The 23,681-nt window shown below is 36.3% G+C and overlaps 1 long non-coding RNA gene across 1 annotated transcript in view; it reads right to left on the bottom strand.

The window, feature by feature from the left end:
• The window catches only part of LOC138169656 (uncharacterized), an 81,773-nt gene that overhangs the window by 20,506 nt on the left and 37,586 nt on the right, over window positions 1–23,681 (bottom strand). Inside the window, exon 3 of the long non-coding RNA XR_011170415.1 lies at window positions 1,718–1,817. This is a non-coding gene — a long non-coding RNA (uncharacterized lncRNA). The remainder of the gene's footprint in view (window positions 1–1,717; window positions 1,818–23,681) is intronic.

Here is a 23,681-nt window from a genome sequence, read left to right on the forward strand (position 1 = left end):
ATTAATCAAGCCTCTGTTAAAGAAACAGAAGGTATGAACTCCTGTTGTTCTGTTGTTGATGTAACAGGAAGGGGCTGAACAAGGAGGGGCAATGCTGTATATAAGGAAAAGGCTCAGAGAGGGAGAGACAGATCTTCTTGGAGCAAGCTACCTGGAGGCAGAAGCTGCTGCCACCAGAGAGGCTGAAGAGGAAAGGCCCTCCCCCCAGGCTGGAGAGAATGATTTTGATTTGGAGAACCTGGATGAAGTGATTTTGATTCTGGCAACAAGATGAAACTTCTGATGAGTCCAAGGGCCAGTCAGAGCTGCTGAGGCTGTTGAGGATTTCTATAAGCCATCCAAAACTGTGGAAGACTAAGGGAGCATGATTGTGGTGCTGGTACTTTTATGAACTTCCTGGAAACAGAGACTGTGAAGGATTTAAGGTGAACTGGACACTGTGAGCTTCAGCATGGAACAGGAAGTGCACAGAGAGCTAGACAAGGACCTGGGAGCTGTCTGTCTTTGAGCCCAGGTGACATTTTGGTGAATTGAAGTAGGATCTAGGACCATGAAAGGGAATCCAGGGAATCTGAGAAACCACTCTGAGTCAAGCCGAAAGAAGACTTTACTTGAATACTGTGTACTGACTGAGAAGATTATAATTTACTAGTGACCTAGATGTCTGAGTATTTTCTGATGATGAAGGATGATTGGTTGACTAAATGATTGTACTTAGTGTTTGATGAATGACTAAGTAATTGATTTGTAACCTAGTATTCCCCATGAGTGGAAAACTTTGACTATTGTACTTTGTGATTGAATTAAGGATTTTGTGAATGCTTGAGTTACTGAATGACTGTTTTGTTCAAAACTTTGTGACCACTGTAGTGTAAACTATGTGGCCATTTTCTGTGATAAGTTGTGAATGCTGTATTTTTAAAATAGAGTGTTCACTATATTGTGTAATCAGAACCTCAAAAGCTGTTCATGGTAGCATTCTTCTGAAAAGCTGCTCGTTCATGGCATTACAGGCTTGTAGACAATTTAATAATAATAACCAGGATTTACATGGCACTTCAAAGTTTACAGAGTACCATAGAAATATTATCTCAACCTCACAACAACCCGACAAGATACTTGCTATTATCATCTCAGTTTTATAGATGAGGAACCTGAAGTAGACGGGTTAAGTGACTTATCTAGGTACACACAGCTAATAAGTATCTGAGGCTGAATCTGAACTCACTCTAAACCCACCAATCCATTCACTGTACTTCCTAGCTGCCTAGTCTCTACCAACAAAGAAGATTATGCCCTCACCTCCTTGAGCTCTTTATCTGAGTGCCGATTCCAAACATGGAGAATGAGGTCTCAAGTACTTGTAAAGCAGCTCCATCTGCATTATTATACCTCTGTAGTTCTGACAGACTAATGACACAGAAGCTTTATTTGGTAAAGCAGAGAAGGTGTTGCTTGAGTAAGATTTCTAAAGCACAAATCTCAAGTGTTATCCTGCCCTCTTCGATAAATGGCAGTGGCTATCTCTAGGAATCAATATAAACTCCTCTCTCTGGTATATGAAGATCTTCACAACTTTGCTCCTACCCATCATTCAGGTTTATAACATGTCACTACTATTGATACAAGTCATGGTTTAGGCCAAACTGGCCTTGCTGTTCCTAACCCGGGCGTCTCCACTTTTTGCAGCGTGCTAAGGAAGCACTCCTCAACTCACTTCAGCCACAAAGTCACAGGACACAGGACACTTCAGGAACCAGCTCATGAACTACCTTCTCCAGGAGACTTCCCCTCATCCCTTCAAGTGCTAATGTGTACTAAAGAAAATATAATATAGAAAAAAGAAAATAAGTAAAGAATGCTCTTGCATGACTAAATACAGAGATGCGGCTTTCTTTGTATTTGGCTATTGGACATAGGGGAATGATGAAGGATAACTGACATTCATGTAGGGTCAAAGCCTCCATCTGATTGGGGTTTTGGATATAATGAAAGACAGCAAGCAATAGAAGTGACCACTGGGAGCATGGATCATTAATTTGCAAATTAGTGAAGGACCTTACACATCACACTCAGGAGTTTTAACTTTATGTAAAAGGCAATTGAGAATCACAGCAGTCTCCTGAGAATGAATGACAGCATCAATTTATTGTAAAAATTTTAGATGTGTGTTTAAGGACATATTAAAAAATTTGATGCAGTTCATTGGCTAGAAATCCTAAGACTTGTTTTATGATCCCTTTTATAGAATAGGCATAGAATGTTAGAGCTCTCAAAGACCAGGTCGTTCACCACCTTAGTTTGACAGAAGAGAAACTTGAGACTTAGAGAGGTTTAGTGACTTGCCTAAAGCCACACAGCAATGATCCAAGCTCTGTTACTTAAGTCTGGTAGAGAATTTAGAGTAACTGTGACATCTCTGGACCTTAGTTTCCATTTCTTTAAAACTTTTCTGTTCTGTGACACAGCATATAATTCAAAATGGAGGGGGAGGGCTAAGATCAATGAAAACAAGAAAAATGATGACTATGACAATGTTAAGGTATAAAGGAACAACAACAGAAAAAATAAAAGCCAGCACAGCGCTATATAATTAAAGTGACCAAGCTTGGCATTGGAGAAGATATGAGATTATATGCATCTCCATCCTTTGTTTGAAGAAATACAGGATTTGGAACATCACATATGCATACTGTTGCATAAACTTTATGGTTTGGTTGACTTTAGATGAATTGATTATTTTTCCTCCTCATTCTTTTCTTTCCTTTATTGAAACTGATGATTCATTTGGGGTGGTGAGGGAGTGAGAAAAGGAATAAACATTTATTAAGACCTGACTATGTGCTAGAAACTGTGCTAAGTGCTTAACAAATATTATCTCGTTTGATACTCAACACTAACCCAGGATGTAGGTGCTATTATTATCCCCATTTCCTATTTAGTAAATTGAGAAGAGAGGTAAGTGACTTGCCCAGGATCACACAGCTAGTATAGGTCTGAGGCTAGATTTGAACATGAGTCTTCCCAATGCTAGTCCCAGCTCTCTCTCCATAGCACAATCTAGATGCTTGAGGGGTAAGGGCTGTATTTATAAATTCCAAAGGAACATGAATCTAGAGCTAGAATGAAATGAAGATGATATAAAACAAAAGCCATCAAAAAGATATTTTTAAGTGTTTGAGGATCTGGGGGTAGAACCAGAACTTACCTGTGACATCCAAAAGCAATCTCATGTCCGAATTTAGATGAACAAGCCCCCTCAAGGGAGGCTATTATAAATGGCCTCTCAAGATTAATATAGACCCTAACTTTGACATTGACTTAATGGAGCTTATTTTGGGAAGTACTAATTTGCTCTGAATGCTAAACTAGGAGAGCAAAATGGTTCCTCAGGACTCCCATGACTGCCAGTAGACTAATCCTGAGCAATTGGAAATGCCAACTGGCTCCCTTCTGTATAAATGTGCATATAAAAATCCTTTTAGCTATACGTACTATAGGAGGAAGAAGACTGGCTCTGCTCGATAGAGGGAACATATCAGAGTCAGTGACAGACGCAGGAACTGGTTTAAAAATAGACCAGCTGGAAGCCAAAAGAGGCACAAATGAGTTTTCTAAATTATTGGGAGAAAAAGAAGCATAGGATTTATTTGTAGCATCAGGAATCAGTAATAGATCAAGGACTTCACTTGTTAGTTCTCCCTTGTTTCAAAATCACTTTGCACACCCTTATAATCTCTGCAATCTCGACCTAGAGAAACTCAAAAGGAGCTGTCTAGATTACAAACACTCTACGGCCAGGGACTCTGTCTTATCTCGATTTGTCACCTCCAGAAACATCTAGCAATAGATACATTCTGCATTTAGTTGGAGATGAATAAATCTCGAATTCAATTGCAAAGGAAGAAAACACTAACAGAGACTCAAAATGAACAAAAGCACTACCATTTCACCACATTGCCCCATGACACCTTTGTGTCACAGCATGATTCAAGCCAATTTGCATTTCAGTATTGAATAAATGCCCTGAGAGATGCACTGATAAAAAAACAATTTGAGTTTAACATAATGAACCTGATTCTAACAGGGCTGAAAGACTCCCTGGTTGAGGCCAGGCATCTTTGGAAATGCTGATAACTTTTTAATGACACAGGAAAAAGAACAATGTTTAAAACTAGACTTATAAACTATGAACAACTATATGCAAGACTTCCTCAAATCACCAGTGAGAGAAAGACAAATTACAATCACTCTGAGGTTTCACCTCACACCCAGCAAATTGGCAAATGTATTAAGGAATCCTAATTGGCCCAGGTGACTACAGCTTAGCTTACTGATGGGGCTACCTGGTGATCTAAAGACAAAAGAAAAATCCACGATGAAAGGTCAAAGGAAAACTGCAGCCATGCATTGTTCAAATCTCACCAAATACTCCTTCCCTGCTATGGCTCAGTAGATCTCTTTTTGTTAAAAGTTTAATGATCCTCAAGAGCTTTTGTGGGGGGTGGGGGAGGAGGGAAGGGGCCTGGATTGCCTGTAACATATGGAAAGAATTCTATGAACTGCTGCTCAGTGAATTAAGCAGAGTTAGAAAAGTAAAACACCCATTGACTATATAATAATGTATTTAGAAAAGAATATTAAAACAAAACTGAATGCTGTGGAATGATAATAATCCAGATATGATTTTTTTTTAAATCTCCCTACTTCCATTACAGATGTACAGGACAATGGAAGTGGAATATTACAGATTTTACTTAACTATCTTACTTTATTCCTAGAGAAGACTCAGTGGATGCTGGAGGGGGTGAAAGCATGGGGATTATGGAGGATAACACAGGAGAGCAATGTAATGAGGTTTAAGTATCAAAAACACTTTTTAAAGCTTAAATTCTATTATGTAACTTGATTTTCAAACCCCAAAACACACTATAACAATGCAGAGTTCTTAACCTAGGATCCAAAGGACAGACTTCAAGGGATCCGTGAACTTCATTGGGAAAAACTTACATCTTTATTATAATTGTTTTCTTTTGTAATTCTATGTATTTTCACTGCATACATTTGAAAACGCAATTCTTACAAAGGTTTTATAGGTGTCACCAAGCTGCCAAATAAGGGTCCATTACACAGAACCTGATATTTTGTTTGCTTCCTCTATCATCCCCACTCTTTCAATATTTTCAATATTTCTCTTTCAACTTCATTCCCTACTGCCTACAAACATACCAATGTTTTTCTTATCCTGAAAAGACCTCCACTTGATCCTTCCAACCCCACTTACAATCGTACTGTGTCTTTTCTGTTCACGGTAGCTAAACTCCCCCAAAAGATCTTTCTAAAGAAGGCCTCTGCTTTTTCTCCTCTTGCTCTCTTCTTAATTCCTTACATTCTGGTTTCTGACCTTAGCATTACACAGAAACTGTTCTTTCTTGGTTACCAGATCCAAAGGCCTTTTCTCCATCCTCATTCTCCTCTACCTTTCTGCAGCCTCTGACACTACTCATCACTCTAACCTCCTTGGTATCCTTTTTCCCCCTAGGTTTTTGGGACACTACTCTATCTCCCTTCTCCTCCGATCTATCTTAATGATCTTCCTCTGTCTCCTTTGCTGGATCCTCCGCCACATCATTCCCTCGAAACTTAAGTATCCCTCCAGGTTCTCTCCAGGTCCTCTTTTCTTTTTCTATATCACCTCACTTGATGATCTCAGAAGCTCCCAGGGATTTAATTTCCATCTCTATACTGATGATTCCCAAATCTCCCCATCATGCCCCCAAAACTCTAATGTCCTCCACTATTGCGTCTCCAACTGCCTTGCAGACATCTCAAAATGGGTGCCCACTAAACATCTTAAAATCAATATATTACAAATGGGACTCATTATCTTTCCCCCTAAATCCTTCCCAACCCCTCCTTTCCCTCTTACTATAGAAGGCAACACCATCCTCCAGGTCCCTCAGGCTTACAATCTGGATTCTTGGAGTCCTCATTATCTCTCATCCCCCATAGCTAATCTGTTACCAAAGCCTGCCATTTTTAGCATTGTCACATCTCTCAAATATGGCCCCTTCTCCCCTCTAATACCACTACCACTCCAGGCCCTCAAAACCTCGTATTTGGAACATGGCAATAGTCTACTGATGGGTCTGCCTGCCTCTCTCTCCACACTCCAATCCATCCTTCATTCAGTCACTAAAGTGATTCTTCTTAAAATGAAGGTTTGGTCATGCAACCCCACCTATTGAATAAACTCCAGTGACTTTCTATTGCCTCTAGAATAAAATACAAAATGCTCCATTTGGAATTAAAAGTCCTTTACAACCTACCCCCCTCCCACCTTTCCAGTATTCTTACACCTTATTCCCCAACATGTACTCTAATGCAGTCAATGGCCTCCTGACTATTCCAAGAACAAGGCACTCCACCTCTCAGCTCCAGGCATTTTCTCTGACTATTCCTGGAACTCTCTCCCTCCTCCACCTTGACTATTGACCTTCCTGACTTTTTTAAGACCCAAATAAAATCTCACTTTCTACAGAAAGTCTTCCCTAGACCCTCTTAAATCTAGTGCCTTCCCTCTGTTAATTATTTCCTATTTATCCTGTATATAACTTGTTCTCTGTGTGTATATATGTTTGTATATTATCCCCCCTCCCATTAGATTATAAGCTCCTTGAGGGTAGTGACTATCTTTTGGCTCTTTTTGTAACTCCAGGTCTTAGCACAGTACTTGGCACATTGTAGGAGTTAAATCATTGATTTTGATTGATCCTTCCTTCTATCAAAACTAGACGTAATAGGGGCGGCCAGGTAGCACAGCAAGTAAGAACACCGGCTCCAGTGTTGAGAAGACCTGGAGATCGAATCCCGGGCCCAGACACTTAGCACCCACCCAGAAACACCTGGCCGTGTAACCTTGAGCAAGTTACTTAACCCCAGTTGCTTAGGGGCGGCCAGGTGGCTCAGCGAGTAAGAGCACCGGCTCCAGTGTTGGGATGACCTGGATCGAATCCTGGGCTCAGATACTCAGCAGCACACCCAGAAATCACTGGCCATGTAACCTTAAGCAAGTTACTTAACCCCAATTGCTTTCATGTTATAATATGCTACATGGTTAGTCATTGCTCCTTTATTAAAATATAAAGGAGGTAGGCAATGGTCATCAAAATCATAGAATCTCAGCATTGGAAAGGACCTTCAAGGTAACTTAGTTCAACCCTGACATAAATCACAAATTCCCTATATACCATCACTAACAACTAGTCTTCTGCTTTCCACTGAAAAACCTGCAGTGTCTACCTCAGAGACTATCCCATTTCACCTGTGACTAAGTAAATTAGGATACTGTCTCATATAGGATCTTCGATCCAGAAAAGACCTTTGGGCCATGAGCAAATCCAACTTCTTCATTTACCAGAGGATATAATAATAAATCAAGGTCATATAATTTACTAGTGATATCATGAAAGCTAAAATTCAATATCTTGTAACTCCCAATCTAATAACTTTCTTCTAAACCATACTTACTTATTGTGTCCTTATAAGGAGCTCAAATGGGTTTCTCTATACCTTCTAGCCACTGCTTGTCAGGAGTGTTGTAGTAAATGTTCAACGATCAATTTTCAAAGGAAGGGGGAAGCAAATCTATGAAACATACTTGAGTTTAAGTTAGATTATCATTCTGTCCAGTTCAAATTGGATTATCATTTTTCTTAAGCTAGATCCAGGACTGGCCTTGGAGTCAAGGAGAGCTGAGATACAATCCAGCCTCAAAAACTTCTTAGCTGTAAGACCTTGGGCAAGCTATTTAATCTCTGCCAGCAGAGAAAAAAAAATGGCAAACTACTCCAGTACCTTTGCCAAGAAAGTCTCACAGAGAAAGGTCCATGGGGTCACAAAGAGTTGGACACAACTAAAAAAAAAAAACAATAAAATTCTTAAGTTTAGTCAATCAACAAACAATAAATCAAGCTCTAATCTGTAGCCTTTGATGCTTTCTAAGGTGTAAATGCTCATACGGAAAAGTTAACAATCATCTTTCACGCAGCTGTTTCCAGCATACACCAGGATTCTTAATTCTGTTCTCTGAGGTTCTGTATAAGTATATTCCCTCTACCATATGACAGGCATTTAAATATTTGAGTCAGCTATAGTCCTGCTTCATCCCTCCACCCACCCAAGTCTTATTTTTTTTTAGGTTAGATTCCCTCCTCATTTAATCAACCATCATTTAGCATTGTTGAGTAGTTTCACCTGCCTCTGCTTGCCCATTAAAAAATGCGGCACCTAGAACAAAGTTTGACCAGAGCACTATTACATTGATATTTTTCTGCATATTAAGTTTCTATCAATGTACTTTAAGATCAAATTAGCTTATGGGATGAGGAGGTGGCAAGTATATCAGACTGTTACTTTATGCTGTATATTAAGAAGTTAACCAAAATTTGACTTTTGATCCTCTCTAAAGACCTTTCTCATCCTCAATACCTTGAGTTGGAAAACTTTGTAGGTGATAAAATTCAGTCCCTTTATATTATAAATGAATAAACAATGGCCTAGCAAAACCTAGCATGCCATTTCTCTATCCCCTTTAAGATAATATGCAAACTTCTCTATTTGACAATTAAATCCAAACCCATTCTCATTCCATTCTATCTTTCTGGATTGACTAACTAATTTATGAAATGAAACGGAAGCCGGAACACCTGTATCTTGGGGTACTCACCAGGAAAGTCCACAATGGCAGCAGGAAGTGAAGCTATAATCACACTTTAATAAGGCACAGATGGTACAGATACAGGGGCTACAATGCAGGGTTAATTTCTTCCATAGGAACTATTTTTTTCAAAGTAAAAACTAGATCATCATTTCCCCTCTACTCCCTTTTCCAAATTGTCAGTTTATTCAGAGCTTATATCATCATTGCTGTGTATCCCCCAACTAAAGACCACCAGGAAGCAGTGTTTGACCTTGACTTCATTGACTATTATCAGAGCATACTGGAAAGCTAATAGAAATTATCGCCAATTTGTTAGGGAGTACTTTTGTTAAGAAATATCTGAAGATTTCTCATAGGATGGTGAAGATAGGAACAAAAGGACACTTTGATGGTTCTGTAGCTGGGAGAAGGAGAATTCTGGATAGTAGCCAAAGAAAATTGTCTGAGTAAAGGGGTAAAAGACTGCCGTGCTGGTATGGAGGTTAATTGGGCAGCTTTGAATGAGTGTAGCAATGACATGTGAAAGGTGGAGACAGTCTATATAAAAGATCCAAACCACTCAAGAGGATTAACCAACTCGAAGTAATGAAGGTCCTATGTGCCTAAGATAAATGAGCAGAATTTGAAAGACAACAATTCTATTTTCTAGTAATGTAAGCATGTCAGGACATTAATCTGAGTCCTACTGGGAAAGAGCACTTTCGTCAGAGCAAGGTCCAGGCAAGCCAAGGAATCAGTGGGGAAAGAAAAGGTCAAGTCAAAAAGTCATTGAAACTCTACATGAAAAGCTTTAGACTGAAAGAGAGCTTCTTTCCTAAACACAACTATATCTAGATCTAAGGGAAAAAATAGAGAAAATGGAACAAAAAGGCAGCATGTGCAAACTACTGACTTGCCTTTTTAGGGCTTCATTCAAATGATTTAGGCTTCAGGAATTCCCCAGAAGTCGAAATTTCTCTCATCTTTGTTTTATATGTTCCACAGAAGCTATCAAGTTTCCAGGAATTTTTATTAAGAACGCTAGTATTGTGAGTTAGTGGGTAGAAAGCTAGCCTAGAGTCAGGAAAGCAGGGGTTCAAATATTTCCATTTATACGTATTTGACTATGTTATTCAAGTGTTGGTGCAGGATTAATGTCAACACATTTTTCAGGTTCAATGTTAGGATAAAATGAGGCACTTACGAGGTATTTGCTCTGACACAGCAAAGATTAGTTACAAAGATAATGTAGCCCTTAGTTTCTCCAGAAACCCTCACTGCTCCATCTATACATAAAAAAATGTGCAGGATGTGGCAAAGAATATTGTGATTCATGTAGTCTTCAAAAATCCACCAAAGCCTCAGGAGTCCCCACTCTATGTGAATGGGGCTTTTTAGGCCTTCACATGAAACAAGGGCCAATCATGTCCCAAGATTACTTTGTTATCATTTAGAGGAGAAAAAAACTAGCATTTCAGGAAATGTAGAAACCCTGGTCCTACACACTTGGACATGTTACTTAAACTGTAAGTGACCTGGAGAATTTTATAAGTCCAGAAATTGGTGAGAAGTTGCCAATCTACTTAGGTAAAATGAGTTTTTTGCTAGGAGTTATTTGCATCAATAAAATCAGATCCTATTTAAAATGTCAAAATAATAATTGTCAGACCTCTGATAACAGAACTTATCTAAGAGAAAGAAGAACTTTAGAAAAAATTTTACAAAAGTTAAATAAGATAGACCTCAGAAGAAAATTGAATGGAAATAGAAAGGAATAGACTTTTTTCTCAGTTGTACATGGCACTTTAACAAAAATTGACCAAGTATTAAAACTTAAAAATTCACAATCAAATCCAAAAAAAGCAGAAATATTAAATGTACTTTTTTGATGAAAATGCAATAAAAATTACATTCAATAATGAGCTATGGAAGCATAGATTAAAAATAATTTGGAAACTGAATAAGAAGGAATGAGTCAAAGAACAAATCATAGAAACAATCAATAATTTCATTAAAGAGAATGACAACAATGAAATAATATACCATAATATGTTTGATATACTCAAAACAACCCTTTAAAATTTTATATATCTAAACATGTTCTGTGGGGACAAACAGCGCAAGTCTAATCCCTTTTCCCTATTATAACATTTCTAATACTTAAAGATGGCTATCATAATCCTGAATTTGCTGTTTCCACTTTAAACATCCCTAGGTTTTAACATTGATTGTCATGTAACATGGAATCAAATTCCTTCATTATCCTGATTCCCCTTTTCTATGTGCTCTCTAGCTTACTATGTTCTCCCTAAATCATCGTGCCCATAATGGAACACAATAGTCCAGATGTGGTCTAACCATTAAAAAGTACAGAGTGACTTCTTTATTCTTTAAAATGATGCCTCTCTTAGTTCAGCCCAAGTTCACATCATCTTTCTTGGCTGCCATATCACACTGCAAATTCATCTAGCTCTAGGAACCCACTAAAATACCAATATTTTTTGCATAACCAGCAATAAAATCAAGTTTTTTTTCTCTAATTTGTCCATGCGAAGTTGACTTTTTAAACCTCAGAATAGGTTTTTACATTTATCCCAATAAAATTTTTTCTTGTTAGATTTAAATCTGTTCTCTATCCTACCAAGATCTTTCAGGACAGCAATTCTGTAATCTACTATATTAGCTGCTGCTTCCAGCTTTGTGTCATGTGCAAATTTAATAAACACAATTTATAAAGCTTTATTCAAGTCATTGATCAAAATGTTAAGCAGCATATATACAGATCTCTGAGGCATTTTCCTCCCCCCAACATCTCTAATTAATTCTGTATTCTGTAAGCTGACAACCATCAAATTCATCTTTCTAAACCATTGCTTTCATATTTATAATAGTTCATTTGTATATTTAAGAGAAAGTCATAATCTAATCTCAGGAAAGTTACCTAATGACCACTTACTGTTATCAAAACGAAGGCTAACGGTACTGTGAACTTCAGTAGCATAGATGCTCTGCTCTTAGCTTTTGACCTTGATCTTGGGACATATTAGCTGATCAGCTCTGCTCAGGAACAAATTGTGAGTAGCTCACTCCTCTCACTAGTAGAGAACTCATTGATATTCTAAACTGCATAAGCTCCTCAGAAACTTTATATGACAGTCAGGTTTCAATGCAAAATCCAATTCTGACAGTAAGAAAATTACTATTTTCCATAAACCATTGTCCTTTTGAATAGTTTCCCTTTGTTTATATTTTTAGTCTCACTCTACTATTTTGTTCTAACTATTAAAATGTATGGCTAGGCATTCTATAAATGTATAATTATCTAATATATGTACAAAAATGCATCACATAATTTGGTTTCATGAGCAAGCCACATAAGAACACACAGTCAAATTGATAAAACTGTTTTGAAAGTTAATAGTTATACCTTATGGAGTCACCAGTCATTCTAGCTGTTTCTCTTTACCCCTCCCCCACCTCCACTTCCCTCTTGGGGATGAGATATAAGAAGGCTAGCCAACCCACATCAATCATGTCTCTACCCTACTAAAGAAAAATCAACTCTCTAATTCCTACTATGTTAATCACTCAAAAAAAACCCCTTACTGAAACACTGCAATATGTAAGTTACTCTCCTAGGTACTATAGGGGATAAGAAGAAATATTAGACTATATTTGCAAAGAATTTATAATATACTTGGGAAAATAAAATATAAATACATGAAAAAATAAATTCATGAGTTAAATAAGAATTTAAGGCATCAGTAGAAGAGAATGTGCACAGCACTACATGATTAATTGCCAAATGAGTGGCATAGGCAGTAATGTTGTGAGTTCAGAGGAAGGTGAGATCATCATGGGCTGGATTGATGTGGAAAGCCTTCAAAGAGTAAGTAGAACTTGAGAATAACCTTGAAAAATGATGAAGAATTGGAGAGAGAATGGCATCCCAGACAAATAGAAAAATGCAAACAGTGCTCAGGGAACAAGTGAACCAGTTTAGTATTTAAGAAAAAAGTGGAAGATATTTTTGTGAAGTAGATTGGGGACTGTTTGGACTAGACAATGAGTTTTAGACCTAGTTTGTTTGTCCTATAGGCAATGAGAAACATCAATTCTGAACTCCTCAGCCTGGCATTTGATAATCCTATACTAATTATTTGTTCTTATTTCCGACTACTTTCCAATGTAGCATCTGCCTTAAAGAGATTAATGTGGCTATTTCATAATCATACTGTTTTCATTTCTGCCTCCACCCATTTGCACTCATCTCATTCTGTTTGCCAGAAAGGCTCCCTTTTCTTACCTATTCAATTACTATTTATCTCATCCCATTCCAAACTTTTGAGCTACTTCCATCATAAGCTCTTTCTGACTACTTCAGAACTGAGCTCATGGGATTTTACAATCCAAAGGGACCTTATAATGCAACCACTTCATTTTACATATTAGAAACAGATCATGATGTTATTATTCTCACTGCAACTTTGTGGGGAAATATTTATTATACTATTTTATTAATGAGAAAAATCAAGTCTCAAACACATAAGTAAATTAAACAGGCATATATAGCTAGTAAGAAGAAGAGACAAGATTTGAACCACAACTTCCTGGCTCCTAGACTAACATTCACTCCACTGAACTACACTTCCTTTCAGAGGGAGATGTTATTCTGAGACTCGACTTGCATAAAATTTTCCTAATGCCCAGGCATTTACATGATTTTTAAAGAAAGAGGGAATGAAAACAACCCCTGGAAGGCAGAAATATAGTTCTTACTTCTCTGTGAACTAAACTTTAAAAAAAATAGTTTTGTTTTAGCCAAGGTCAACCATAGTTCCACCAGGTTTCAACAGAACTACAATTCTGAAACCAAGAAAACTAGAATTTTCCATAAACCATTTACCTTTTTAAGAGTTTGGCCATATTTATATTCTTATTCTGACTCTGCTAGGGTGTTTCATCCTTACTATCAAAATTTACAGTCTGGTATTATATAAATGTATATGTATCTAAAATATGAAAAATCTATTGCATAATGCAGTTTCATTTAACTTTACTAGTGACTGTTTTATGACAGTGACCTACATGGTCTGAAAGTGTAATGCAGTGATGTATATTTCAGTGTTCTCTACCAAGGACATTCTTGAAAATGAGTTGTAATATTTCAAGAGTTTTATCCTTGAGAGTAAAATGTTAATAAATAGATAAATCTTTAATAGTTGCTAAGTCACGAGTTTGTATTTGGGGTAACTAGAATGAAATCTGGATAGCTTAAAGGATAGTGAGAGAATCTAGGGAAGCAGTGTGACGAAGTAGCCTTGGAGCCAGGGAGCCCAAGGTTTGAATCTCTCTACAAAATTTTTCTAGCTGTGTCACCCTACTCAGCTCACTTATCCCTTTGAGCCTCCCTTTACTCATCTGTAAGATAAGGATGATGATAGCAGTCCCTCATACAGTTGCAGCAAGGGTCAAATAAGACTGCAAAAAAATAAAGCACTATACTCAGTTATTATTCATATCAGCTATAAAGAACTTATCCATTCTTTTTCCTTAGAACCTGATTAGGTTAATGGAAATTGCTCATAGTCAACACTTGTTGGATTTCACAAATGAAATATAGTTGAGTGTTTCTTAGCAGTGAGATAACAAAAATCCTTCACCATAATTGATATGATGCCTTTATTTCTTTTGAAGTAGCCCTGGCTCTTGCACACTAGAAAACAACCCAGTTAATAACTGATACCTTCTAACTTTTTGAATTGGGAAGTAATGATAGAAGAGGGTCCAGGGGTAGGAACCTGTGGCTTCCAGAAGAACACAGGTTCCCACCCCTGGAATAGGCCACCCTCCACACATCAAATTTCTTTCAGAGGAAATTGTTCCAAAAGGGACATAGTATTGAAAGTGTTCAATGTATAACCTTCCGTTGTTAAATGGAATGTTCGATCTTGGTTGAGTACCATGGTCCCAATGGAGCAGGTACCCATCATACTCATTCTGACTAGAGACAATAGACAGGATTGCAGCCAGGGTACTAAAGTTTTTGCTCTTGATTTTGCTTCCTTATAAGTCTCTCTGTCTTCTCTGTTAGCTAATTTTGAGAGAAGTAACCAGGAGTGTGTCTCCTCCCATTGCTTTATTTCAATGTAGAACAAGGGACTAGCACCCCCCTTGACTGGGCTCCCAGTCTCCTACTTCTTAGTGATCACATGGATCTCATAGTCTCCTCTGACTTGGAATTAAAGTATCCATCTCTCTCTGTTTCTATCTTTTTCTTGTCTCCCTGTCTCTGCCTGTCTGTCTTTCTATCTCTGTATCTCTATCTCTTTTATCTCCCCTCTCTTTTTTCCTCTCCTGTCCTGTTCCTTCCTCTTCTCTTTCTCTCCTAATAGTTGGGTTGGGGAGTCTGTAAAACTGTTTAGCCTCACATGCACATAGGACATAGAGTCTATAAGATTATATATCTTAATTACCAACCCATTTCAATAATCTTTCTAGGAAGAAGTATACTTATATGGTTGAGAATTTTGTTGAATTCAATTTCATTATAATGAAATTATTTTGAGACAAAATATTTTTTGTGGAATTAATAGTTTACCAAGACAACATGCTTAGTAATTAAGCTTGTTCTATGAAAGAGTCACAAAAATTCAGAACTAAAATTAATAGTAGTCATCAAGTCTATAGAATATTCAATAAAGTAGTCATGCAGACTTTAGAGATGGTAAATCTACAACCCACCAAGTTGGTTCATTTCACTTTTAGATAGTTCTAATTTAGGATGGTTTTTTCTTACATCAAACTTAATTTTTTTCCTTTACTGTTACTTCTCTGGACCTTGAAACTCAGTGCCTTGTGTTTGCCTTCAGGCCTCCTAGGCCTCTTTACTATAAGAGAAATAAAGTACTGGGAAGAGAAAGGGTTAAATACTGCATCTTCTTAGGGAAAAAAACAGCCTCTCACATGACACATATTCAAATCCTTGAAAACAGCTATTATATCCCTGGTGAGTCTTCATAAATTCAAGTTTAGTATGATGAGTTACCTCAGCTGATTCTTAGATGATTTAAATTCCAGACTCCCCTGGCTCTTCTTCTGTTTGCCTGTGTCCTTCTTAAAATGTGATGCCCAGGACTGAACCAAATTCCCCATATGTTCCTCTGACCAGGCATAGTAGAGATGAACTTCTTATTCTGATATGCTATGTTTCTCTTAATGCATGCAAGGTCACAGATACATGGCTTCCAAATCATACCAGTTGTAGCAGTACTTGGCCCAGCAACATTGCATAGTTGATGGGGCACTAGGGTTGGACTCAGGAGGACCTTAGCCTCAAATTCCACATCAGATAATTATCAGTCATACCCTGGGAAAGACACTTGGTGCCTCTTTCCCGTCATCTGAAAATTAAGGGAGTTGAACTAAGCTGCCTCTAAGGACACTTCTAGCTCTAAAATTATATTTTCCCTAATAATGACATCAGTGACTTTACCAAACTTCTTGATAAGATCTAGGTTAATTCTATTTACAATTTCCCCTTAAATTAGATGTTAAGTAACCTCTTTTAAAAAGGAAGTAAGTTTAGTCTGGCATTACTTATTCTTAATGAAGCCAGGGGCTTCTTTCAAGTCTTAGCTAAAATATAGCTATCTGTGAGAAGACTTTTCCAAGTCTTAATGTATATTAGTATCTTGTATATGATTTAATCTCCAATTTACTATATAGCATTCAGCTGAGTTGCTATTAAAGCAAATAATGAATTGTGTAAAGTGGTTACATCATTTAAATGTGCGTTACTTAGAGTTATAATTATATTTAAAGCATTGTCATTGGTTTCAGCCTAATAGAAATATGCGATGAAAAACTTAAAAGATCAGTTTCTTTTATGTTTATTAATGAAATATAATAGTAAATGATAAAAAAAGTTGTAGTGATTCAAGTGTATACAAAGAAATAGAGAAAGCAAAATTTCTGAAATGAAAAAGACTGAATACTGTACTTAAGCAAAAGCCTACACTAATAATATGATGAAAATATCACTCTTTTCATATACTTTAGTAACATAGACTACATTATCTCCTCTTTCTTTAAATCTTCAGCCCCACTCCTGCCTTAGCAGGTACAGAGAGGTTCCTCCACATTTCTGCAAGCTTGCCATCATTTTCTCATGTAGTTAATTAACTAAGTTGAATTTGATGATCTACAGCATTATCAAAAAACAATAATACTTTAAGCACAATATTGTTAACTTTGCAATATTTTTCAATTGCTGGGCTAATATTACTTGAAAGTTAGTCTTCAAAAAGGCTTTAGTTACTGTCTCTTTCCTATTTAGCCAACAAAGAACTGGAAGTGATCCGTGGTTATAATCTCTCTGAGCACAAGGATTTCAAGACAAGCATTGGTTTTTATTTAAAATCCCCTTTCCGCCTTACTTTCCTATAAACCTATCAGGTGATACTTTAAATCTAGTTCAAGTTTTTCTTTCTTTCTTAGAAATAAAAGTTCTGGAATGTATTATTTTCTAGAATAAATGCGTTCATTCACCTTCTTTGATTATTTTCTCAGAATGTTAAGCTGCTGTGTTTTTATCTACAGTGGCCAACACTCTAGTGGTAACATTGCGCAATTGAACTAGATTTAAAGCAATTCAAATAATCTGTACATGCAGTAAACATAACTACCCACTTCATTTCCATTTTCTTTCACCACCTAAATAAACCTGAAACTTTCATCTGAATGACTTCCATGTTAAGAGAAATATATTTTAAAATGAAATCTCAATCCATAGAGCTAAAAAATGCTTCATTTCTACCATTGTAACATTTGAATTCCTTGTTATTATTTGCAAAACGCTAAAAAAAAAAAAAAAAGGTGATTTAACCATTGGCTTTTCGTGCCATTAAGTTACATCGTACTTTTGTTGTAATGTAATAAAAAACCCATTTTTTTTTTGCACTGGCAATGTTGCCATCTGAACTATTGTTCCATTTGTTCATTTTGTTTTAAAAAATTAACACATTGCGGTGGCTAGGTAATGCAGTGAATAGAGCACCAGCCCTGGAGTCAGGAGAACCTGCATTCAAATCTGGCCTCAGACACTTAAAACTTACTAGCATGTGACCTTGGGCAAGTCACTTAACCCCAATTGGCCTGCTTTCTCCCCTCCAAAAAGGAAAAAAAAACAATTAACACATCTCTTGGTGAGCATCCACATGTAATTAGGTAAATACAGACTGACAAGATACTGGTGTGTTTTAAAAAACAACAACAAAAATCTAAGTTTCATGCATTGCATTAACTAAATTTTGGCACACATAAAATTATCTTATATTATTTTATAATTCACACTAAATCAAATGTTGCATGATTTGAACTCACATTTCTTCTATTACACCTGGGTGTGGCCACTGGGCATGTTATGGCTTTTTGGAGCCACAGGTAAGAGCTGGATAGCAGGGGTATACCAAAGATGGATGAGTAATGCTGAAAAGTGCTCAATAAGTCTTCACATGAGAGGGGCTAGTCCACCTTGAATAACCCCATACACCCTCCCCTTTTCTTTGTAAACCCCATGCTTAGCACAATGTCTAGTGCATAGTAGGCACTTAAACTATTTATTGTATTATATTTTAATAAAAGTTTGTTTATGTGTCTCTACTTGATGAAGCCATGTTTCTTCTTTGTCAGTGCCACTTTATTTTCTAAATGTTCAGTATTTATATCTTTAATAAATTATTTAGGATTCTCTCAAAGAACTGAAATCATGCTCATCAGATTACATAGTCTGTAGACCCCACTCCAATTCCTTTTTTTGAAAATGGTAACATTTGCCATTCTTTGATCCCCCAATTCTTAGCCCTTTAAATATCACTGAGAATAGCTCACCAAAGTTATTCATCAGTGTTTTTAGTACCTAAAAATCTACAGTTATTCTTTCTACATCGTGACTTTCCCCAATGTGACTTTCCCCAGAGCAGGTTTTTTTTAAACATTTTATTTAAAGTTTTGAGATCCAAATTTTATCCTTCCCTCTCTTCCTCCCATGCCCCCTCTCTGAGATAGTAAGCAATCACATACAGATTATACATGCACAATTATGTAAAACATTTCCATATCAGTCATTTTGTACAAGACTCAAATGAAAGTGAAAAATAGCATGCTTCATTCTGTATTCAATCAATATGAGTTCTTTCCCTGGAGGCAGATAGTATGCTTCATCATTAGTCATTTGGGATTGTCTTGGATCATTGTATTGCTGAGAATAGCTAAGTTCTTCACAGATCTTCATCGAAAAATATCATTACTATGTATAACATTCTACCAATTCTGTTCACATCACTATGCATCAGTTCATGTAAATCTTTTCAGGTTTTTTTTTCTCTGAAATCATCCTCCTTGTCATCTCTTACAGCACAATAATATCCCATTACAATTATATATCATAGCTTGCTTATCCATTTCCAATTGCTGGGCATACCTTTGATTTCCAATTCCTAGTCACCACAAAAAAAAAGCTGTTATGAACATTTTTGTACAAATGGGAAAAATAAGGGCTCCATCTCTCAAATATATAGAGAACTATGCCAAATTCATAAAAATGCATGTTACTCTCCAATTGATAAATGGTCAAAGGATATGAACAGATATTTTTCAGAAAAAGAAATAAAAACTATAGTTATATGCAAAAATACTTGAAATCACTATTGATCAGATAAATGCAAATTAAAACAACTCTGAGGTATCACCTCACACCTATTAGAGTGACTATATAACAAAAAAAGAAAAATGTTGGCTGTTGGAGGGGATGTGGGAAAAATGGGACACTAATATATTGTTGGTGGAATTGTAAACTTATCCAACCATTCTGGAGAGCAATTTGGAACTATGTCCATAAACCAAACTGTGCATATATTTTGATACAACAATTCCTCTGCTAAGTCTACTCATTGGTTTTGATCTATAGAAAGTTTACATAAGGAATTGAATGTGAATTTTTTTTGGAGTTTTGAGAAAGCAACAGATGACACATGAAGGCCAGCAGATGACACAGAAAAAGATTAGAAACTCAGAAATGAATAAAATATGTGTATAGTAATGTGTAATATCAACATATTTTATCTTTTAATACCATAAATATACCCAAATTTTACAAAAAAAAAATATTGTAAATATACCATAAAAGAAAAAGGAAACATTCAGGCTTCTTCTTTGGTATGAAGGGAGGGCAAAAACTTTACATGGATTTTCTAGATGGTGGGGTGCTCTATCCCTAATCCCCATAATATGAAATGGATAAAAGTAGTTCATCTGGGACAAGCCACTTGACCTCATCAAGGTCAGCTAGTTGCTTTCTTACTATCTCTACATTTAATCCTCATAGTCATTTTTTTCTCCTTTACAAAAAAAGATTACTCTTAGAGCAAACAATAGCAATATAAAACTTAGCAGTTCTGCTTCCTCCCTGCTGTTGTTACCAACAGCCCATGCACTCCTAGAATTTCTGCCATTCCTCCTTTAATTCTCCTCTTTTCCTAGTACAGCTTAAAAGATCGTTTCTATTATTCTTTCATTTCTTTTTCATATTCCGTTCATTTTGAGCTTAAACATTGTTGATAATACATTCTTTTATTTTTAAAGCAATTAGGGTTAAGTAACTTGCTCAAGGTTACACGGCCAGTTATTATTTCTGGGTGTGGTGCTGAGTATCTGAGCCCGGATTTGATCCAGGTCATCCCAACACTGGAGCCGGTGCTCTTACTCGCTGAGCCACCTGGCCGCCCCTAAGCAATTGGGGTTAAGTGACTTGCTCAAGGTTACATGGTCAGGTGTTTCTGGGTGGGTGCTAAGTGTCTGAGCCCGGGATTCGATCTCCAGGTCATTCCAACACTGGAGCCGGTGCTCTTACTCGCTGTGCTCCCTGGCCACCCCTGATAATACATTCTTACAATACTATGCCTTACCTTGGAATTCATCTTCTATTCCTTTGCTTCCACATTCTGTGCCCCTGGTTACTCAAAGAAAATTATGTTTCAATTTCTCTTTATATCCATATCAGATTTTTCAGAAAACTCCATTCTTACTATACATCTGAATTATTTCTCTTTGTATCTTCAAAATTTCCTTCTGTTTATTTGTGTTTTTTGGTTTATTATTGAACTAAAAATTGTTTTGTCATGTATACACTAATAATACCCATTTAACATCTGTCTTCTTAAGGAAAACTTTGCATTAATTTTTTGAAGTCTAACTTTGCAGGTACACTGATAGTAAATTTTGTTGTTTGTTTTTTTCCTAGCCATTTTTATCCCAAACAAATTTTGGTTTTTCAAATAACAAGCTGAAGTTGGAAATCCCAATTCTTCTACCTAGTTACTTAATCCTCTGGCAATTTCTTTTCTAATGTTTTATTTTTTCCTAATTACATATAAAAACAAATTTTAACATTTTTTTTGTTTTTAACAATTTTGAGTTCCAAATTCTCTCCTTACCTTCCTCCCTGCCCCCATTCTTGACAAGGTAAGTAATTTGATATAGGTTATACATCTGGAGCCATGCAAAACATATTTTCATGATGGTCATGTTGTGAAAGAAAACACAGACAAAAAAATAAAGAAAAAATTTATTCCATCTGCATTGACTCCATCAGTGCTTTCTCTAGAGGTCAATAGTGTTTTTCATCATAAGTCCTTCAGAATTGTCTTAGATCATTGTATTGATGAAAATAGCTAAGTTGATCATCCTTACCATATTGCTGTTACTGTGTGTACTGTTCTCCATGTTCTATTCTCTACACTTTGCATTGGTTAATGAAAGTCTTTTCAGGTTTTTCTGAAAGCATCTTGCTTGTCATTATTTTATAGCACAACAAAATTACATCACAATTATATACCACAACTTGCTTAGTCATTCCCCAGTTGATGGACATATCCTCAGTTTTTAATTCTTTGCCACCTCAAGAAGAGCTGCTATAATTATTTTTGTATACATTGTTTCTTTACTTTTCTTTACTATTTCTTTGGGATACAGACCAATGGCATTATGCACAGTTTTACAACTCTTTGGGTATAGTTCAAATTTGCTCTCCAGAATGGTTGGATCAGTTCACAAACTTCACCAGCAATGCTTTAGTGTTCCAATTTCCCACATCCCCTACAACATTTGTCATTTTCCTTTTCTGTCATATTAGCCAATTTGATAGTTGTGAGGTACTAACTCAGACTTGATTTAAGTTGTATTTCTCTAATCAATTGTGATTTAGGGTATTCATGAGCATAGTTAACTTTGATTTCTTTATCTGAAAATTGCCTGTTGATATCCTATATTTGAGAAGCAAGCCCTTTATCATAAAAATACTTAGTGAAATTTTTTTCACAGTTTTGATTACCAACTGTATACTTCCCTTAATCCGTTATTCCTGTTCCTTCTCCTTTCACCCTGTCCCTCCTCAAAAGTGTTTTGCTTCTTCCAATCTGCCCTACTTTCTATCATCCCCTCCCATCTTTTCTCATTCCCTTCCCCTTGTACTCCACTGTAGGGTAAGATACATGTCTATACCCAACTGAGAATGAATATTATTGCTTTTTGCACCTCTTTTGTGTGACATAATTTACTCCTTTCTACCTCTCCCTTCTCCTTTCTTCCAATGCATCACTTTTTCACACCTTAATTTTATTATTTTTTTAGATATTATTCCATCATGATCCACTAACACTCATGACTTCTGCTTATGTATGCTGCTTCTATGTGCCCTAACAATGATCAGTTTCTTAGGATTTATAAGTGGGTGGGTGCTAAGTGTCTGAGCCCGGGATTCGATCTCCAGGTCATTCCAACACTGGAGCCGGTGCTCTTACTCGCTGTGCTCCCTGGCCACCCCTGATAATACATTCTTACAATACTATGCCTTACCTTGGAATTCATCTTCTATTCCTTTGCTTCCACATTCTGTGCCCCTGGTTACTCAAAGAAAATTATGTTTCAATTTCTCTTTATATCCATATCAGATTTTTCAGAAAACTCCATTCTTACTATACATCTGAATTATTTCTCTTTGTATCTTCAAAATTTCCTTATCTCCCCTTATAGGAATGAAAAAGTTTAACCATATTCAATCTCTTATACTTTCTCTTTCCTTTTTACCTTTTTATGCTTCTCCTGAGTCTTGTATTTGAAAGTCAAATTTTCTATTCAACTCTGGTCTTTCATCAGGAATGCTTAAAAGTCCTTTTTTTCATTAGCTATCCATTTTTATTTCCTTTGAAAAAATCACACACACACAAACACATTTTTCTGGGTAAGTGATTCTTGGTTGTAATTCTACCTTTTTTGCCCTCTGGAATACCATATTCCAAGCTCTAGTATTCTTTAATGTAGAAGCTGCTAATTCTTATGTTATCCTGACTGTGGCTCCACCATTGTTTAAATTGTTTCTTTCTGAATGCTTATAATATTTTCTCCTTGACCTGGGAACTCCAGAATTTGACTACAATATAACTAGAGATTCACATTTTGGGATCTCTTTCAGGAGGTGATCAGTAGATCCTTTCAGTTTCTATTTAACTCTTTGGTTCTAGGATATCAAGGGAGTTTTCTTTGATAATTTCTTGAAATATGATGAATAGGTTCTTCCTTTGACCATGGCTTTCAGGTAGTCCAATTATATTTAAAGTATCCCTCCTTGATCTATTTTCCAAGTCAGCTGTTTATACAAGGACATATTTCACATTTTCTTCTATTTTTAATTCTTTTTATTGTGTTGTATTATTTTATTGTCTCATACAGTCAGCTTCAATTTGCCTAATTCTATTTTTTAAGGAATCATTTTATTCAGTGAGCTTTAATACCTTCATTTCTATTTGCTCAATTTTACTTTTTAAATAATTATTCTGTTTAGGTAATTTTTGTGACTTTTTTAATCATTTGGTCTATTCTGTTTTTTAAGGTGTTATTTTCTTCAGTATTTTTGTGCCTCCTT

This window comes from Petaurus breviceps, unplaced genomic scaffold (assembly GCF_028583685.1).
Source record: "Petaurus breviceps papuanus isolate PSGF00001 unplaced genomic scaffold, PetGlider_PUasm1.0 126, whole genome shotgun sequence".
Classification (NCBI taxonomy): domain Eukaryota; kingdom Metazoa; phylum Chordata; class Mammalia; order Diprotodontia; family Petauridae; genus Petaurus; species Petaurus breviceps.